This window comes from Ictidomys tridecemlineatus, chromosome 2 (assembly GCF_052094955.1).
Source record: "Ictidomys tridecemlineatus isolate mIctTri1 chromosome 2, mIctTri1.hap1, whole genome shotgun sequence".
Classification (NCBI taxonomy): domain Eukaryota; kingdom Metazoa; phylum Chordata; class Mammalia; order Rodentia; family Sciuridae; genus Ictidomys; species Ictidomys tridecemlineatus.
The window spans coordinates 211681406-211700981 of record NC_135478.1 but is presented as its reverse complement, the minus strand read 5'-3'; the positions used below and the strand labels follow the sequence as shown (position 1 = coordinate 211700981).

Below are 19576 nucleotides of genomic sequence, written 5' to 3'. Positions count from 1 at the left end.
TTAAAAAAAAAAAAAAAAAAAAAAACTAGTGTAGAGGCAAGGCATCCTCTCCCTGGGGCAATCACACCTGGTCATCTATGTGGCATTAGGAAAGGCCACTGACTTTCCTTGTCTTCAAATGCACTTTGTGCAGAGCATCTGGCTGCAGGAGTGGACCTGTCCTGACTGAGGTCCCCAACGTGGCCATACATTTGAATTAAGGAGTTGACACCACAGACATCAGCAGCTACTCTTTAAAGGGTTAACACTCTAAGCCATGGCCTGGCTTAGCACCTGGATACCAATTGCTTTATGAGTAGGGTGCAGATGAACTGAGAGCCCACACTGACCTCTCGGGGCACTGGTGGAAGGATATTGATTGACTGGGATTAGGGTGAGGGCCTGACAAAATGGGAAGCGGGTGTGATCCGAGAAGACCCTGCGTATAAGAAGGGGCACCTGGAATAAATGGTGTCTTTTCCCACCTCTGCAGAACAGAACTGGCCACTGTCTCCTTATTTATTTAGTGAGAAGATAGCTAGATGTCTCTAGGGTCTCCACCCTTCCCAGTTCACCCATATTCAATGGTATATTGGATTTACCCAATTCTCAAAGGATGAAAAAAAAAAAAAGTTTCATCTGTGAGAAATTGCTCTCCAGGGGGTTTCTGAATCACTCATTGCTGTGACTGGATTTTTCTGCTTGCTCGTTTGTTCATTCATTCATTCACTCACCATCTGAACTTCTGTTACCTACAAGGCTTAGTGTTAGGCTCTGGGCCTTGTACGATCTGACAGAAAACTGAAGTCTTCCATAAAGAACTGACTGCTCTTCTGCTGGGGCAGCTCTGACATGTGCACAAGATGGAATTCAGGATGGCGAGTCCTGAGAGAGCCCCTCGCTCCGCACGCACATGTTTACCCAGCTGTGCACGTTCCGTCTTCCTGTCCACGCTGAACGCAGGCTGTGTCTGAAATCCAACCAAGACCATGTGGTAGGGCCTGGTCTGGCCTCCCAACCAGAAAACACATCCTTCACTCATTTCAGGGGAGGGGAGGGGGAAGCCAATCTTATAATTGGCTTTGCATTGCATTCATAGTTGCGAGGGGTGCAAATAAGAAAACATTTCAAATATTTGATCTATTTTGGGTGAGGTTCTGTAGCTTTGGCCTTGCATGCTGTCATTGGAGAGGCAAGAAGGCATTTATTTCTCTTGGGGGGCAGACTATTTTTAAGATCCAAAAAAAAAAAAAAAGAAGAAAAAAAAAAACAAGGAGAGAAAACAGATTTACAAAGAGTCTGGTAATAAGTGGAGAAAGATGGCTGTTTGGACCAAGCACACTGTGTCTAACCACTAATCAAGCTGTGCTGGGGACTGATCTTGAGTGAGAGAGAGAGAGGGAGAGGGAGCTGACACACCATCAGGGCCTCCTGTGCATTCAGGTTCCTCTCCCCCCAGGCTCCCTCTCCCCAGGAGTCTGTCCCATGGACAGGTCTCTAATCATGCCCAAGGCTTACGGGGAGGGTGGGGGGATGATACCTTTGACTGACTCTTGTTTCTTTTAGCTTCACTCTTTTTAGAGTCAAATTTCCTCAAATGACTATTTAATGCTGCAGACCCTCCTCCCCTTCTTCTGTGACCTCATTTCTAGGTTCCTGACTCTTTTGTCTTCAGCCCCCTCCCTCCTCATTGGTTCTCCCTGAGGCCCCTGGGTTGATGCTCTTTCTACAGTCCTACCCCACACTCTTGAACCCCTCTTTGTTCTCTCCTTGTCTTTGGTGGCTCCTGACACCCACGTCCAGTCACTTGTCCTGCCTCTCTGGCCTCTTTGAGCTTTCCACTTGTGCTTCCTTTTCCTGAAAAATGAGCCTCCCCCAGCACTGAGTCTCAAACTCTCTTTTAGAGACCAATAATATGGACCTCTTTCACAAGGCGGATGTAGGATTAAATGAGATAAAATGTATGTGAGTTGCTTTGTGAGCTATAATGTTCCTTTATTTATTCATGCAACAAACATTCATGAAGTATCTTCTCTTGTGTGAAACGCTTCTCAGTCCTGGGAACACAAGGATATTGTACAAGACAGTCTACCTGCTCTTTCCCATAAAAGGGGTTTGCCTTTTACATACATGCAGTAAAATGTGGAGGTGCTCTTCTAAAAATTATGTCCAGTGAGGGTCACACAGGGTTATTGAGGAGGAAAAGGTCATTTCCAACTTAGTGGGATCTTAAAAAAGTATCCTCATATATCTTATGTTTATATATACATAATATATATATTCTCATGTTTATATGAGATACATATATGAAATACATATATGTAAGTATGTTTTCATATGTAATATCTTGTGATATAATTATAACATGCATTTTTGACCCTGACTTTCTGTTCTCTTCATGATTAAATGTCCTTGCCCCAAAACCTTCATCTTTCTACCAGTAAGATAAAGTCAAGGGTGATCTATCACCACTTCTCTGCTTGTCCCTATTGGGATTCCCAGGACAAACCCTCTCTCCCTCCTGCTCATACGTGCTCAGCTCCCACACTTCCCCCAGTATGGAGTGCACCTCCTGCCTCTGTGACTTGGGTCTTGTCACTTCCCACCTCACTCCTGCCTGAGGCCTTTCCGACTGGCACCACTTACTCCAGACCCACCTAACAGCATCCTGAAATCCCAGATCCCAGACAAACCCACTCAGGTTCTTTATCATTTGCTGACTTGAATTATTTAATTTGATTGTGTTTAGGTACACCTTATTCCCCTGTGCAGAATAATTAAATAATGACTAGTTAATTAATAGTTGATTGAGCGATGGCTAGTTAGTCGATTAATTAATGATTAACAGATATTCCTTGAATGCCCGTTATGTGTTATAAAATGGTAAACAAGATACATGTAGAACTTTTAAAACAGAGACCACATCATATAATCAAGGGCGATATATCGCACCTATTTTTATTTCTCTCTTTAAACTGGGATTTTAAAATGCAAACATTTAAAACTAGAATTTAAGAATGCAAACAAAATATTAAGGTATCTTGATAAAAACTATGTATGTTCCACTGTTCACAAACTCAGTACCAAAACAGAGAATTCAAGTCAGTGCTTGGAGAATGGTGAATGAGGATTTGGGTGTAGGCCAGGAACCCTGGGGTTTCATTGTTGCTACCCTAATTAAGAGATGCAGGTGGCTGGAGGAGGGGAACAGTCCTCCCACATGCCCATGAATACCAGGCATACCTCAAACGGAACTGTCCATGTAAGGACTTCTGGGGACACTTTGTTCTCATGATTCTTCTGGAAGGTAGGGAAGTGCAGCCATAATAATAATACCAAACACTCTGGTATGGCTAGAGTTGGATGTAGCAACTAGAGTGCTGATTAACAAAGCAGGAAGTATGTTGTGAGAAGGAAAACTGGAAGTGGCTGTTTGAATCAAGCTTCCTGTCCATGGTGGCTCCCTTTAGGAACAAGAGAAGCAGGTGTTAGGGAAAGCTTCCACCCAGAGCCCAAGACACCGGCTGATGTAGAAGGAAGATTCCCAGCATTTTGTGGGGTCTGAGAACATCCCTGTCCTGGGAGGTACTTCTATCTGAGGATCTAGACCTCAGTGCTAGGAGAACTTACTCTCCCGGAATTAGCACTGAAGAAATGTCAGACTATTCTTCTTCATAATGCTCTAGAACGTCAGCTTTCTCTTTGCTTGGCATTTACAATGGCTTCTTTCAAGTTACAGATCTCCCATTTCACATTTCTTCTAAATGAATACCTACTGGTGTTCTAGATGAATCTATATCCTTAGAATATCTCTAGGACACTCTGTTGAAAGTGAAAATTTCCCAGAAATTCTCCATAAGTTAATTACTTATGAGACACACTCACTCTCTCTAGAAAGATAGTTAATGGAAGAGATGTATCTATGGAGATAAAGGTATAGTTGGTATAGATAGAGATTTTGACATTGATATGAATATAGATATAGATAAGTATTGGTTTCTGTGTTCCAGAACCTGGCAATAATGAGTAACATTATTTTAGAGATTTGTGGCTTTTTCATATTTTTCCCCAATTTTTGAGATTCTTCTTACTTTGAGCATTATTATCTAGGAGAGCTTTCACCAACTCTCCCAATCCAGCTCTGTAACATTCTTTGCCTTCCCTGAAGAAAATGGATGCTAAACATTGGTCAAGTTCCAGGAGACCAATGTGCATTCCAGGCTGTAGGATCTAAAGCCTTGCTGTGTGTCTCTTTAGGGTCAGGTGCTGTACCTTCACCAGCCTGGAGCCAGGGGAGAGCTGGGCTACACGCATGCAGGAGAGCATCTGGCCATCCTTGCATTTGCCTCCCATGCTCTTGAACTTCCTCTTCATTTTGCTGGAATGGACTTTGGACCAGCCTCCTTTCTTCAATGGAGGGAGAAGATCCAAGATTAAATTGTATATTCAACTGCAGTCCAACCAAGCTCACTTGGGGGTTATCCTGGGTTTGGAGCCAAGGCTGTATCTCATAGATAAAGCCGCTCTACATATTTCTTCTCTTGGGAACGTGCCTGATGGTCGAGATCCAATTTGAATATTCCCAGCTCCATGCTAAATACCACCCCTTAAGACAGTGCAGAGACTGTAAATATTTTTAAATAATTTAAAAAATAGAAGTAATGGTAAATATATATATATATATGTATTTTATTTATTTATCACCTTTTATAGTGCATTATGCAATCTATATTTTTCTTTTGTATGTCCCCATGAAGTTAACTGACAAATGTTATAATGGGAAGCAAATATAACCTGACCTCCGAACACGGAGAGGTCCAGCACACAGAAAGTACAGAATATAAGTGAAGCAACTTGAATGAGTCATTAATCTGCCTGAGCTTTAGTTTCCTCATTTGTAAAACAGCTGTCTCACAGAGTTGATTCGAAGATTAAATAGATTAATAAACATTAACTGAGAGGGACAAAACTGAAGATTAAAATCCAAGTCACTCTTTGCCAGTTTTATTTCATTTTCCAACTTTGAATGAGTGGGCTGCAAATTTTTCTTTCCATGAGACCTTGAACCTTGGTAGACTATGGAACACTGGCTTCAACCGCCACAGAGCTTTTTCTGATAGTTGTCATTCCAAAGAAATTGGTGAAATTCCACTGAGTGCACTGATGAAAACCCAAAAGTTTTTCTTAAATATCAGAATAGGTTATCTTTTGGAAAACTGTGCTTGGGCAGGGAGTGTGGGGTGGAGAGAAGCCAAAATAAAGCTTTGTCCAGAGCTAGTTTAAAACAGAACGTGAAGAAGGTGAAACTTGTTTTCAAGGCTGTTTCTCTTACTTCATAGGCCCTAAAGACCAACCCCATGACACCCACCTTGTCCGCATGATTTGCCTAGCATTCCTCTGTCTACCGCTCACTGTCAAAGCCTAACTCCCAAAACCCATTTTCTCAGAGGCCTGTGTTAAACTAGACTGCCTATCCAATGCTCAGTGGTATTCGATATTTTGCTCTTAAAAAAAAAAATTGCATTCTGCAACCTCGTTTTTTGTTTGTTTGTTTTGCTTCATAGTATGCTCTTATCTTGATCCACTGGATCCTATTCTGTTTATTGTGCATTTTTTGTGTTGTATATTTTCTTCTACTGTTTTAAGCATCGTTTCACATGCATGCTTCTAATTTGTATAAATGGTATTGAGCAATATGTCATTCTGGTTTTTTATTTTTTTCCTCTAAATGCAATGCTTTTAGAATCCAAAAAATGAAAGCAGAATTTGCCTTAATAGGATCTTCAGTTCTTTGAACTCAAAAGATAAGTTATCTGGGGAAAAACTCAATCATGATGAAAGTATTTTGGAACCAAGGAATAGGGACGCTTAACACACTTCAGGAGTACCTCTGACTGGTAGAATATCCCGTTGTTTTACCTTGCTTAGGTTGTTTTCACTGCTTGTCTGATTTTTTTTCCAATAAACTGTTTTCCCTGCCTGTTCTGCCTCCCCATCCCCCAACTCTACCTTCACCCTCAATCCATTCCTCTTCAGCAGCTAGACCTATACAAACATGATCCTGCTACCTCCCCTTTGATTTTCCATCACACTTGCAATAAAATCCTTCAAGGCTCTCTGTGATCTTGCCCCTTTGCCTCTCAGAATTCATCTCCTGTCATTCCAGTCCTTTCTTCCTAAGCTCTAGCCAGTATGACCATCAGCGATTCCTGCACACTGTTGCTCAGGGCCTTTGCACATGCCATTCCCTCTGGCTGGAGTGCCCTTGCCCTGTAGACATCTGCCTGACTGCGTCCTGTACTGCTATAGCTCTCTACCGAGTGCCACCATATCATTGAGGCTTCACTGAACCCCCCATGGCACTGCTACACCCGCACTGCAACTTGACTATGATGTATTTAATTTGATTACTTGTCTGTTGACTTCCCTCTACCCGTCAGGAGAATGGAAGCTCCCCAAGGGCGTGCTCTTTGTTTTATTTGTTGCTTTATCACCAACCCTAATTCTTGGTACACAGTATATGAATGAATGAATGAATGAATGATCAATTCACAGATAAAGCTTAGTCCTCTAAATAGAACTTACAAGCCAGCCTTTCATGGTCTAACTTCCATTGTCTTTCTGGTAGCATCTTGGTCATTCCCAGCCCCTTCCATTGCCACACCCTGATGCCCATAACCATCCTTCACTTTGGGCTCCAACCAGACAGGAACTTTTCATTTTCTTAGGTATATCTCACTCCCTCTCGTCTTCGAGTTTTCCCACATACTGTTCTCTCTGCCTTGAACACTGTTCCTCCACCTCTGTGTCCAGCTAGTCCCCTGAGTCCTTCATCTAGGAGGTCTTTCTAACAGCCTTTCTAAGTGTAATCCCCCAGCACAGTGAGCTTCCAAAATACAGTGCACCTATTCTCCCCAATTTAATTGTTCTTTACTGAACACCATCTACCTTGCACTCTGAATTCTTGGAGACAAGGGCAGTTCTGTCTTTTTATCATCATCGGTGCCGTGCCTAATACAGAGCCTCAGTGGACACTTGAGGAATTATTGGCCTCTCAGTAGTATACTTGCTCGCAGCCATCATTGATAGACTTAATTTATTGACTATCTTTTAATCAATATGATAGTAAAGTGCTTTAGGTCTGAAGCATAGATGGAGGGTTGGTCTCAATGCACTAGCTAGAAAGAGCCACAGGATTTTTACATTCGGGAATGTCCACACAGGAATAATGCTTAATCTGTACCTCTTGGGGGTTTCTAAACAACTCTTGATTTGGGGAATTTCCATGCAACACCATTTCCATTGGTGCGAAGGGCCCTAGGGCTGGCAAAGAAGGGCTAGGGAGCATGCAGAGCTTGGTGACAGGGAGCCCACTGGGTCTCCTGGTTTTCTTTGTGACTGTTCCCAGGAAGAGCATGTCAAGCAAGCTCTGTGCAAACTCAGTTTTCTCACCCGTTAACATGAGAATTGCAATAAAGGCTCTTGCCTTCCCGCTTCCCTTGGAGGAACAATAAATAAATGTGATAAGAAACTGTTCACAAAATAAAACAGACTTTAGAGTAAAAGAGCGGCCAGCCAGAATTCCACACGTAGCTGGAAACTGTTCCACATTTGAGCTCTTCCCATCAGCCTAATGGGTGGTAATCAGTAAGCTCTCCAGCCCCACATTCTTGTGAACACACACACACACACACACACACACACACACACACACACAGAGACACACACTGAAATACAATGGGAGCTGAGGGTATTTAATAGAAGAGGTCACTTCGGTGCGCTTATAAGTGTCTTTGGGGCAGATGATTAGTTCATTTAAGGTTTAAATGTATATTAATCAATTTTCATGGATTTGCTATTAGCAAAATGAATCTGGTTGTGTATATAAGTACCTAATGAGTAGGCACATATATCTGTGTTTATGTATTTATATCCTCAAGTTTATAAATAGTCATCCATTCATCCCAGTTCTAAAGTGAGGCAGATGGATTAGATCTCAAAAGTGCTTTTAGTTCTAAGAATCTGGGAGTCTTAGAGCTTTGACTTTGCAACGTCTCACACACACTTCAGGGAAGAGGAGCAGAGTTGCATATAATCCTCTTTTGCATAAACCAGCACCTTTCAAGAATATCAGCACGTGGAATGCACTTGTGGAAGGTTTTTGGTGGGTAAATGTGGACTGCACTCTCCACAGAGAACAGAATCTCAGTGCTCAGCTGTGTCCCAAGTTTGACTCTAGATGAGAACCTAGCATTGATATCAAACAGACGCTCATGCAAGTTCAACAGCACTGTGCCTCTGTGCCTTGAGAAATCTCTCATCCTAGAGCCATTCTGAGACTCTGTTTTCATAATAGGGTCGGGTGGAGTGGAGGTTCACCAGATTAGAGAGGGGGAGGGAGAAAGGAAGGGGACATGAGAATCAGAAAGACAGTAAAATGAACTGGACATAGCATTCCTAAGTTCATATATGAATACACCATCAGTGTAACTCTACATCTTATACAACCCCAAGAATGGGAAGTCATACTCCCTGTATGTAGGATATGTCAAAATACACTCTATGGCCATGTACAACAACTAAAAAAGAATAAATATATATCTTTAAAAATCTCTTTGCTACACTATGGGTTTTACAAATAGTCACGAAGGAGAATATTTGAGCCCTTGTAAGACAACTCAGGCCTGGAAACTGCTAGGAGACTGACTTATCTTTGCAGAGTGTGAGATGAACTCTTCAAGGAACAGAGAGTTGCAGAGTGGAGGCATCCGAAGGCTACCACAGAGCAACATAAAAGTAGAAAGTGGAAGGAGGCCAGTACTGTGCACTGCACAACTCCAGAAGGTATCATGCACATTCTATTCCAGGAAGACAGTGCTTTCTAGAGAGAAGGGAAAGTAAAATAAGGGCAATTTTTGTTCAACTGGGAAACAAATATGGAAATAATATGCTTCTGTTTTGTTTTTATAACCAATAACTAAACAATAAATAAACCATAAATGAAACCTAAGTCTTAGGTTTAAATAGAGCCTAGAGAAAAGAATCAAATTCACTCAAAGTTTTCTAGCTAAGGAAGCCAGATTCATGCCAAGTTTCTAATACCACATGTCTCAAAACACTAAGAGCAAAACAGACACTCTGAATAAAGCAACTCAGTAAAGTGCTTAGAACCAGAAAGCAAAACAGTACCCTTAAGGTTAAGTCTAGATGCACCTTCATGCAAATATACAGGGAATTTCTGTTCCCCACTCCTCTTTGCCACATGGTGTCATCTGTTGGCCCAGGGTGCTCACATGTTAAATAACACAGGCTAATATTATCTTTCAACTCTTGCTCCAAATGAGCAGCTTGTTTAAAGTTAAAAGGTATGTTCACATAACCGGTGGGATTCTACATCATGTATAACCAGAAGAATGAGAAATCATACTCCATGACGTGTGATGTATCAAAGTGCCTTCTACTGTCATTTGTAACTAATTAAAACAAATACAAAATAATAAACTGAGAATAGCCTTATGGACCAAAAAAAAGATATGTTCATTAATTTATTAACTTACTACAAAGGTGTTTAAATCAAGCAAAGAAGAATTTTAAAGTTTAGTGTAATATTCAGGAAGAAATAAAAGTAAATTGGCTGCTTACTTTGAATAAAGATCTTATGTTTAAGAATCATGTAAGAAGCTGGGCGTGGTGGTGCACACCTGTAATCCCAGTGGCCCAGGAGGACCACGAGTTCAAAGCCAGCCTCAGCACCTTAGCAAGGCCTTACACCACTCAGTGAGACCTTGTCTGTAAGTAAAATACCAGGGTGGGGCTGAGGATGTGGCTCAGTGGTTAAGCACCCTTGAGTTCAGTCCCCCATACCCCTCAAAATCATGTAAGCTCAACTTGGAGTGGTGACACAGGCCTGTCATTCCAGCTACCAAAGAGGCTGAAGCAAGAAGATTACAATTTTGAGGCCAGCCTTGGCAATGTAGTAAGACCTTGTCTCAAGATAAAATTAAAGGACTAGGGGATATGACTCAGCAGCGAAAATAATAATAATAATATTAGACATATATACATATTATTATTATATATGTATATACATATATATATATATTATGCAAGACCCACCAGGTCTAACTATTAACTACACATTTATAACAGTATCTAGAAAGAAACCTTCACAGTAGGAGCTTTAAAATGATCCCAACAGGATTATTAAAAATCAGGCTGAGGCAGGAGAATCTCAAATTCAAGGCCAGCCTCAGCAACTTAGTGAGGCCCTGTCTCAAAATAAAATATTTAAAAAAGGGCTGGGGATGTGGCTTAGTGGTTAAGCATTACTGGATCAAGCCCCAACCCACTCCCTATAGCATTTTTGAGATCAACTGAGCCCCTTTCAAAACCAAAAACTCCATATAATTTTCAATACATCGTTTATTATATCATGAAGTTGTATACTATGAAGCCCATATAGAGTAAATTGTTATTTCAATCTCTCCCTGACAGATAATGATCACCCCTGACTAGTGTGACTAAATGAATAATTGCTCCAAATATTATTTTAGTCATAAGAACAGAATTCAGAGCCCCCAAATGGACCTAACATTGTTAGGACGCCTGGTTTTCCTCTTGGAGAAAAATAATGTTTAGATCTTCACACCATTCACCAATATTTTTCAGAGAGATTAAGATATGTAACACTATGAAAACAATCAGAAGCAGTAGAGAAAAAGGTTTTATTACTTTGGGTAGGAAAGAACAAGACTGGGAAGGCAAACAAGACAAAGGGAAGAGTGAGATCTAAGACTACAAGAAATCCATGACTTCTCCACTATGAAAAATAAGCAAACTAAAAGACAAGAGACCGATCAAGGACAAACGGATATTCTCTTGCGTTTCTGGGTGAGGACTAAATTTGACAATACCTATTTAAGCTGGAAATGCATATTCCCATGATCTAACAATTTGACGTCTCCTGATCTTGAAAGAAAGATGTTGAAGCCAGTCTGGTCAACATAGCAAGACACTATCTCAAAAAAAGAGAAAGAAAACTCTCACACACACATTCAAGCCATTCATTGCAGAATTGTGAGTGTTCACATAAATTGGAAACAGTTTCACCATCCATAGACTTTAGTAGTTGAGTAGAATGAGGTCTATACATGATGAAATTAAAGATCTCTATTACATCCTGTTGCATGAGCAAAGTTTAATCATGATATGTATGATAATATATCAGTACTACAAAACACACAAGCAATATCATATGTATCATATTTTGTATGTGGAACAGAAGTACTACATATCCTTTAGCAAAGGAAGCTTTTCAACCCAAAGGGATTAGGTGCAGGGGCCAATAGTTTTAGTCTGCTTATACTATTTAAATGATTGAAAATGAGAATGCATGTACGGATTTTGTCAAAATCTTCTTTTCAACTTACATTTTTGTTCTGTGTTTGTACTGGGAAACTGATGTGACTCCATTTTTGAAAAACCAGCCTCTACCTCAAAGCAGGGCCTATCCAAAAGGGGTGGGGGATGACCCAGTGTTCCTAGGCACATAGCCACCCTGCTGAGGGTAAATAACAGGAAAGGTCTGCAGTGACCAGATAGCCTTGACTCAGCAATGCAAGACCAAAGAAGGCTTGAGTCCTGATTTCGGACCATAGCAACAACCAATCAGAGTGAGACAGGGAACATATCTGAAATGATAGGTGACCCTCCCAGTAGTTTTGGTGATTGATAACATGTTAGGAAACTATGTAGTTTAGCACATACACCCCTCTCAGCTTAAACCAATCAGTTCAAATATATCCACCTCTTGAACTCACCAATCACCCTTACCCAACTTGTTCCCTCCAGTGAATGTGCTAATCAATGTTAAGAGTTGTTGTTTGATTTTCCCACGGTATGAAATGATTTGTTGTGTGATGTTGTGACACATAGAGTATCCCCCCAAAACCTGTAAATCCTCACTGAACTAAGGTCAGGACTCACTCCTCGGGACCGCTGGGTCGGAAACGGTTGTGAGTCCAGGCTCAAGCTTGCAATAAAGACTCTTGTGTGATTGCATTGGATTCGACTCCTGGAGGTCTATTGGGGTCCCACGAATCTGGCATAACAGTACCTTGAGCCAAGGATGCTATTACACAGTCGTAAAGATGACTTGATGCCCAATTTTTAAAATGCCAACAGCCATTGCATCACTACAGTGGCCCATACTAACTCCTATAAAACACACCTTGGAAAGGAAATCATGGTGCTCCCGTCCCTCCTCTCTATAGCTCAGGCCCCTGCTCAGGGATCTGCCTCCTAGCCATCTAGCCACTGAGGCTTTTTCTCTCTCCTCTGTTACAATCTCCCAACCCAGGACTCAACCCAGGTTGATCTCACCCAGAATTGCACGCCTGCTGTCTCCCATAACAAAGAGATGGAATCTAGACAGATAAGCCAAGACCTTGTCCCAACCCATAGAAGTCACATGCTGAGTAAATATGTTCAGGGGCTGCCTGCAGAGAGCTCTCCAGGATCATGGCCCAGGGGAGGGACTGGAATTCAGAACCCAACTGGGAAGACTGCCTCAAGTCAGTGTAGCTAGAGGAACTTGCAAAGGCAGCTGGGATGTCAGAAGAACTAGGCTTGCAACAGAAAATGCAAGCACTCAGAAGGAAAACACCAGTTTCTGATCCCAGAGCAGGCCAGAGTGGGACCAGCAGCATGAAGTGTTAGGTGTGAATCAAAAGCTGAAATTTAAGGCAATACCAGCAAGATGATCCACAGGCAGGAGCTAATGCTACAAGGCTGCAGAATAAAGACCTTGAAGAAGATAGGGCAGCAACAGTGGGGAAGAGCCTCTGGTGTGGCCCTGTTTGCATCCCTGCAGATGGATTTTGTCATGGTCCATGCAAGGCAAAAGCCACTCTCAGGGCAGCTGGTTGGAGCCACAGCTTCTCTCTCACCTGCTTTAGAAAAGATAGCAACACCCCGGCCACATCCCAGTCCAATTAAACTAATGCCTCTTGGTTGGAGCTAAACATCAGTATTTTTCAAAAGTTCTCAAGGGGTTTTCCAGGACTGAGATGTGCTTGCCAGGCCCTGAAAATTGAGAGTGCGTGGTTGGTGGCACCTGGCACAGATGAGGAGCACACAGCATGGAGACTGCAAGGTATCCATTCTCTCAGAACAATCTTCTCCCGTTCCTGTAGTCAACAAGATGATACACCCATTTTCCCCACAGAATGTAAGATGCCTTATTTTCTTACCTGAGAGCTCAGACCCAGGGTTGTAAAGTCATCACAGATTCTGGATCCTTAGTTTCTAATTCTCTTTGCAGAACTGAGTCTTGCCTTCTTAAGACACACTCCATCCCAGCCCAATCCTCCAGAGTTGGCAGCATGGACCCAACCCCACATTCCATTGTTTATTTTTCTCTCCGAGAATAATATATTCAAGATTGTAAAGTATATTTTTGATAATTGGTGCAAAGAGTGGATTTATAGTCCAATCTGACATAAATCAGCCTAAAAATTTACTGGCAGAAATGTAAGTTGCATAATTACTCGGCAGCAGTTACGCATTCTTGACACATTTATCTTCTTGAGCCTGAACTCTGTACATGCGTGGACACATATGAAATTCCCCACTTGTGATGTTTCTTCTCTGGCTCTTAGAAACAGATTTATGAAGGTATCACTCTACAATATATAATTCTACTTTTATAATTTGGATGGCTGGGGTAGCCAAGGGGAGCAGCTAAACCTTAACATATTGAAGTCATCTCTTATTCTATTGAGAGTCTTGAACTTCGGGTGGACGAATGTAAATACAAAAATGCAAAATAATTAACTTGGAAATTATTTAGCTGATAATTGAACTCAGGGGCACTCAACCACTGAGCCACATCCTCAGCCCTATTTTGTATTTTAATCAGAGACAGGGTCTCACTGAGTTGCTTAGCCCCTACTTTTACTGAGACTGGCTTTGAACTTGCGATCCTCCTGCCTCAGCCTCCCAAGCCACTGGGATTACAGGTGTGTGTCACTTCGCCCAGTTTAGCTGATGATTTTGACTAACATTTTCTCTGGCTTGATGAGAATGGCTTCAACACTCCCTACTTAACCTATATGAAAGAAGTGTACTGTCTAAACCATGTACCCAAGATGGATCACCAGGCTCTTGAAAGCTATTCCATTAAGATCCCAGGTCTGCTCCTCCCAACATGTTGGCCATTTGAAGATCCCTAGTAACTTCCTCCTAGACATCTATCGGCACATCTTAAAATGTTGCATAAGTGACATTATCTGAAATGATGAGACTTTGGACGAGGAATCAAAAGACTCTGTTTGTATAATTTTCTTGAATAATGGTAAAGACTATAGAAAAAAATGGAAGATTGAGGAGTTAAATAAAGAAGGAGAGGGAGATTCAGCTTGATACATCTGAAAGTGCTTCCTATGGACAGTCAACAAGATGTGAAGATGAATGAGAGGACACAGGAAGTGCCTTGTGATTTTCACCCCCCAAATATTGGAAGGCAGATAGGAGATGGAAATGTTTGTAGCCTCAAATCTTTATACTAATAATAGCTGTCATTGAGAATCTACCCTCTGTGTGTCTCTTTTTAATCTTAGGAACAATCCCTTAAAAGTAGATGCTATTATTGCTTCCAGGAGGACCTGAGGCTTACGGAAGTTACAAAAACAAACAAACAAACAAAAACTTACGTAAGGACACATACAACTGGTAAGTGAGAAAACATTGATTCAAACCTGTGGAATCGAATCAGTATGCCCGCCACACCATCAGGCTTGCCACCTAGCCTGATGAGTGTGCGTTGTAAACCAAGTGAACCTGATGTCCCTTGAACCTGATGTCACATGAATCTTTGATTCATGATGGGAAGGAGCCTCAGATTGGAGCACAGTGATGGAAGGTCATGCCCTGCTCCCAAAAAGAGTCTATAATAAGGGGAGGCTGAGCCACACTGTAATCAAGGAGGTTTTGACAGGAGTAACCTGGGAATGGAAACACTGTAGCAAATGGGCAAATTAAGAACACAAGTGAATTGCTTTGGAATTTTGCTAGGGGCCACCTGGCCAGAAGGAGAAACTTCATCATAATTTCTGAGAGTTGGCAGAACTTCGTAGGAGTAAGAGGAGAACTGATAATTAGAGGTGTGCTATGTGTGGTGGTCATGAGAAACTCCAACTATTGGGTATTTGCTACAGATTCTACCCCCATAACTGCCCACTAACTGCCTCATAGACTCTCTCCAGTCATGCCCAGATGAGCAGCCGCTTCATCAAACCCACAAAACCTGGATGGACAACACTATAACTCACAAACTAGGAAGTAAATACCACCACACCACCACCACCACAACAAAGGTTTCTAAATTCCTCCAACCCTTGGATGCTTAACAGAAAGGACAGAAATTGTTTACCCGAAGCACATCATACCATGCATTTTATAGAAGAATCAAAGGATGGAGGCATAACTTCTAGTACATTCCAGGAAGCCAAAGTGTATTTTATTTGATTATTTTACAATATGTTTATTCTTTTAAGTCCAGAGCATGTACAGGGTGTTAACACTCTAAATGTGTCACTAGCACCAACTGCGGTATTATCAAAGTAAATCAAAAGAAACATTTTTTTTTCATAGATATAGCCAATGATTATTAATCCTTTTTTTCCCCCAAAGTATATTTTAAGTTGCTATGGCAAAATGACATCTCTGCTTTAAAAAAAAATGTAATACAAGCAGGGAAAAATTATTAAAGATAATCTGAGAGGTAAGTACAGAAGAGCAATTGCCCCTTGGAATTCAAGTTGAATTCATCCCCCACCCCCACCCCCTGTGCCAGCAGATGTTTTGACTTAAAATAGTACCTTTTGTTCAGATTAAGTCTCAGCTCCCAAATCTTTCTGCTTTCAATTCTTTGAAGAAGACATCCCAGAATCCAGTGTGAGGGAAGCAGTTTAATCCAGAGTTCTTAAAAACAGCTTGGTATTTTCAACTAAACCCAGGAGCGGAATGCAGGCTTAACTGGCCCCACCCAATTTCTCCCACCCAGATATTTTTCCTTTTTGTCCAGAAAAGTTTCATCATTCCAAAAGAAGAAGAAAAAAAAAAAAAAAGCAGAAAAAGAAAAGTGTTCACTTAAACCATTAAACTCTCAACTACTCAACCAACCTGACCAAATGTAAAATGCTTGATCCAGAGAGGCATTTATTTGACTAATTGAGAACATGAGCTGTTAATTTCTTTCATCCTCTCTTGTAAGAACAGGTTGCAGGTCCTACCGTGCAGCAGATCTAGCTTTGGTTGCATTTATTTTATTAATTAAATACACAATTATTGTGTGCCGATAAAATGCAAGGTACTGGGCTAAAAATAATGAGGAGGTATGTATGTAAAATATATGTAACACATTCACAAATCTTGCCTTTGAGGAGCTTACAAATCAACAGGAGAGACAACATGAATACAAATTGCTCTGAAATGTAGTACAGTGAAATAAGTGTTAGGGTACAAGTCAAGTTCTGTGGGACTTCAGAGAGATGTGGACCCCCATTTTTAGCCAGGGAAGTTTTCCTGGAGGAGGGGGCATTTCAAGAGTGAGGACAGAAGAGCCTTCTAAGGCTGCCCAAGGGAGAACAGGGAAAGGCTGAGGCCCCTTCAGGAAAGAGGTGGAGGTCATTCTCATGATGGGCAGACTCAGGGAAGAATCCTATTCTTTGGAACTCACTTGGATTAGCTTGCTTTGATTTTGCCTCGTTTCAGACTCAATCAGGTAATATCTACATACATCCATTCATCTTTTGAGCGTTCGATACATAGACTCAACATTTCGTACATAAAATTATGAAATCAATCTTGCTTTTTCTTGCTTCCTCTCTTTCTCTCCATCCTTCTCTCATTCATTCAATCTCTCCCCAACACTACCTGCCCCCCCCACCCCCCCTCCCCCCCCCACAAACCAACCCTAAAGAGGCAGGCTCTCTGGCTTTCTCCATTAAACAAGGGACCTGCACTTCAAGCTCCACACTAAACCCATTCAGAAACATCTGGAGGCAGACCCTGGTCCTGCTTCCTGGGAATAAAGGCAAAGGATTCAGGCCTGAGAGCAGACTTAAATACTTCCTCAGTCACTTTCTTTGCTTAGAAAAGTGACAGTTCTGTGTAATGCCACTCATTTTCCGCTTTAATGAAAACATTTCTCATTACCATAAAGTACAATGAGCTGCTAAGGGAACTTCTGTCGACCAAGGGCCTCCCCATGGGGCCCTGTCCTTGCAACTTCTCCCCTTGACCTTCCCTTCAACCATGGCTGCTGCAGGAAAAGAGGGCTCCACTGTTTTCTAGACTTCAACACATGCCACTTGTTTTTTTTTTTTTTTTAGATGACAGCAAACAATGGATCTGATTGGCTATTTTTCACTAAGTGTATCAGAAGATTGCAATGAGGAAATTAATGTAAAAATACTTGCAACTTTATGGATGCTAATTTTTTTCCCTTTTTCTTTTATGGACCTTAGGTGATTGCTGTCACTGTATTGCACAGATAAAGTCATTTATTTGGGAGGAACTCCATGAACAAAGTCATGCAGATATCTAAAAGTGACTTCAACAAAAATGAAATTAGACTACAGCACTGTCAGAGATTATATTAAGAAGCAGATAGTAATAACTGTTGCTAAAAGTTACAGGATGAGGCTGGGCACAGTGGCACATGCCTGTCATCCCCAGAATTCAGGAGGCTGAGGCAGAAGTATGGCAAGTTCAAGGCCAGCCTCAGAAACTGGGTGAGGCCCTTAGCAACTTAGTAGGAGCCTGTCTAAAAGTAAAAAGAGCTGGGAATGTGGCCCATTGGTCAGGCACCCCTGGGTTCAGTCCCCAGTACCAAAAAATAAAAAATTACAGGATGCTGATCAAGATGCCTGGTAAAGCAAATGCTTCCAAGAAAATGTGTCAACTGTTGAAAAGAAATTCAAAAAGAAAAAAATCAATAATGAAGAACTAAAGTTGTCAGAGAAAAAAGAGGACAAACAAAACATATTAATCTACAACAGATAAAGAAAGCATTCAACAAGATGGAACTAGAGAATATTATGGTAAGTGAAAAAAAAGCCAACTCCAAAGAAACAAAGGCTAATTGTTTTCTCTGATATGTGGATACCAATCACAATAAGTATGTTGGGACGGGGGTCAGGGAATAGAGGTATTGTGGACTAGTCAGAGGGGAGTGTAGGGAGGGGAGAGGGCATGGGAGTAGGAATGATAGTAGAATGAATCAGACATTATTTCCCTATGTGCATATAGGATTACATAACCTGTGTAACTCTGCATCATGTACAACCAGACAAATGAGGAGTTATACTCCACTTATGTATGATGTGTCAAAATGCATTCTACTGTCATGTATAACTAATTAGAATTTAAAAAAAAATAGCATCCAACAAGAAAGAAACCTGGCAACCTCTTTCAAAGAAAACCAGAGAGCATTTGCAAACTATGATGGATCCAGTAATAATAGCAATTTTGCGTAACAATATTAAAGAAAAAGAACAATTTCAATATCCTCTCAACTACCTGAAGAAAAGATTGCTACAATTATGTGAACCCATGAAAGTTCCTCCCCAAAGCCGAGATATTTAACTAATGTGTCTATTGAAAAAGGAGAAGACAGGAAACAGGGCTAATGAGGAAGGTCTGACATAACTGTAGGAAGAAATAAATAGTGGAGAACACAGAATTCAGGACTGGAAATATTCAGAGATTAAAGAACAAATTCAGATTGTGGCACATGAGGAAGAAGGTAAAACAGATGCCTCAAATGGGTTGTAGTGGGGTACTCTCTCTTCCAGAACTTGCTCAGAACAGTCTCAAAGCATGCCTCAAAAGCATACACACTTCAGAAAGAAATTTTGATACTAATTCCAAACCTGAAGGCTCTTCTAAAGAAGTTGAATGATCTTCAAAATTCATCTAAATGAAGAACTTGTCAACATTCATCAGTGAACCCTATAAGAAACTAGACACTTCTTAGAGTGTCTATTTTTAGATTGTTTTATATAAATGTAATATTTATGAATTTAAAAAACTGTTAGCTTATGATGGTATTATAGAGGCTGAAGCCTAATGTGCACTTTAAAATGAGCATCTAATGTAGTCCTGAAATCTCTATTTATAGCAGTTGCAAATCTGGAAGATCAATATTTATATTACTGTATCTTGCAATTATTCACCTAAAACTATAAAACATGAAGAGATATGATCTAATGGTATGTAATGGCTGAATGAAGCTTATTTATTGTTCAGCAGAGAAGACTTTGTCCTGACTTTTCATGACTTTGTATATGTAAAGTGTTTGTTAGTGCCTCATGAAAAAAATAACAACAAGTGTTTGCTATCACTCAAAAAAATTGTTTACAGAATGCCCTCATTTTGGACTAGGCTCCCGTACTGGGTCCCAACAGACCAGAGTGAAAAGCAAAATGGAGTCACTCAGGCTAAACTAAGCTGTTTAACCTTTGGGATTAGAAAGGTAACAGTTAAATTTCCCAAACAGATCAGTTTCAATTGGCCTGATAATAAAGTTTTCTCT

General features: G+C 40.9%; 1 protein-coding gene and 1 pseudogene across 1 annotated transcript in view; one reads left to right on the top strand and one right to left on the bottom strand.

The window, feature by feature from the left end:
* Positions 1–15979, bottom strand: part of Cald1 (caldesmon 1) — a 203886-nt gene extending 187907 nt beyond the window's left edge. The window contains exon 1 of the transcript XR_013435419.1: positions 15858–15979. The gene's annotated coding sequence lies outside the window, so the exon portion shown is untranslated. The remainder of the gene's footprint in view (positions 1–15857) is intronic.
* Positions 15980–18411: 2432 nt separating this feature from the next.
* LOC101962689 (centromere protein Q pseudogene) lies at positions 18412–19018 on the top strand (annotated as a pseudogene).
* Positions 19019–19576: the final 558 nt, after the last annotated feature.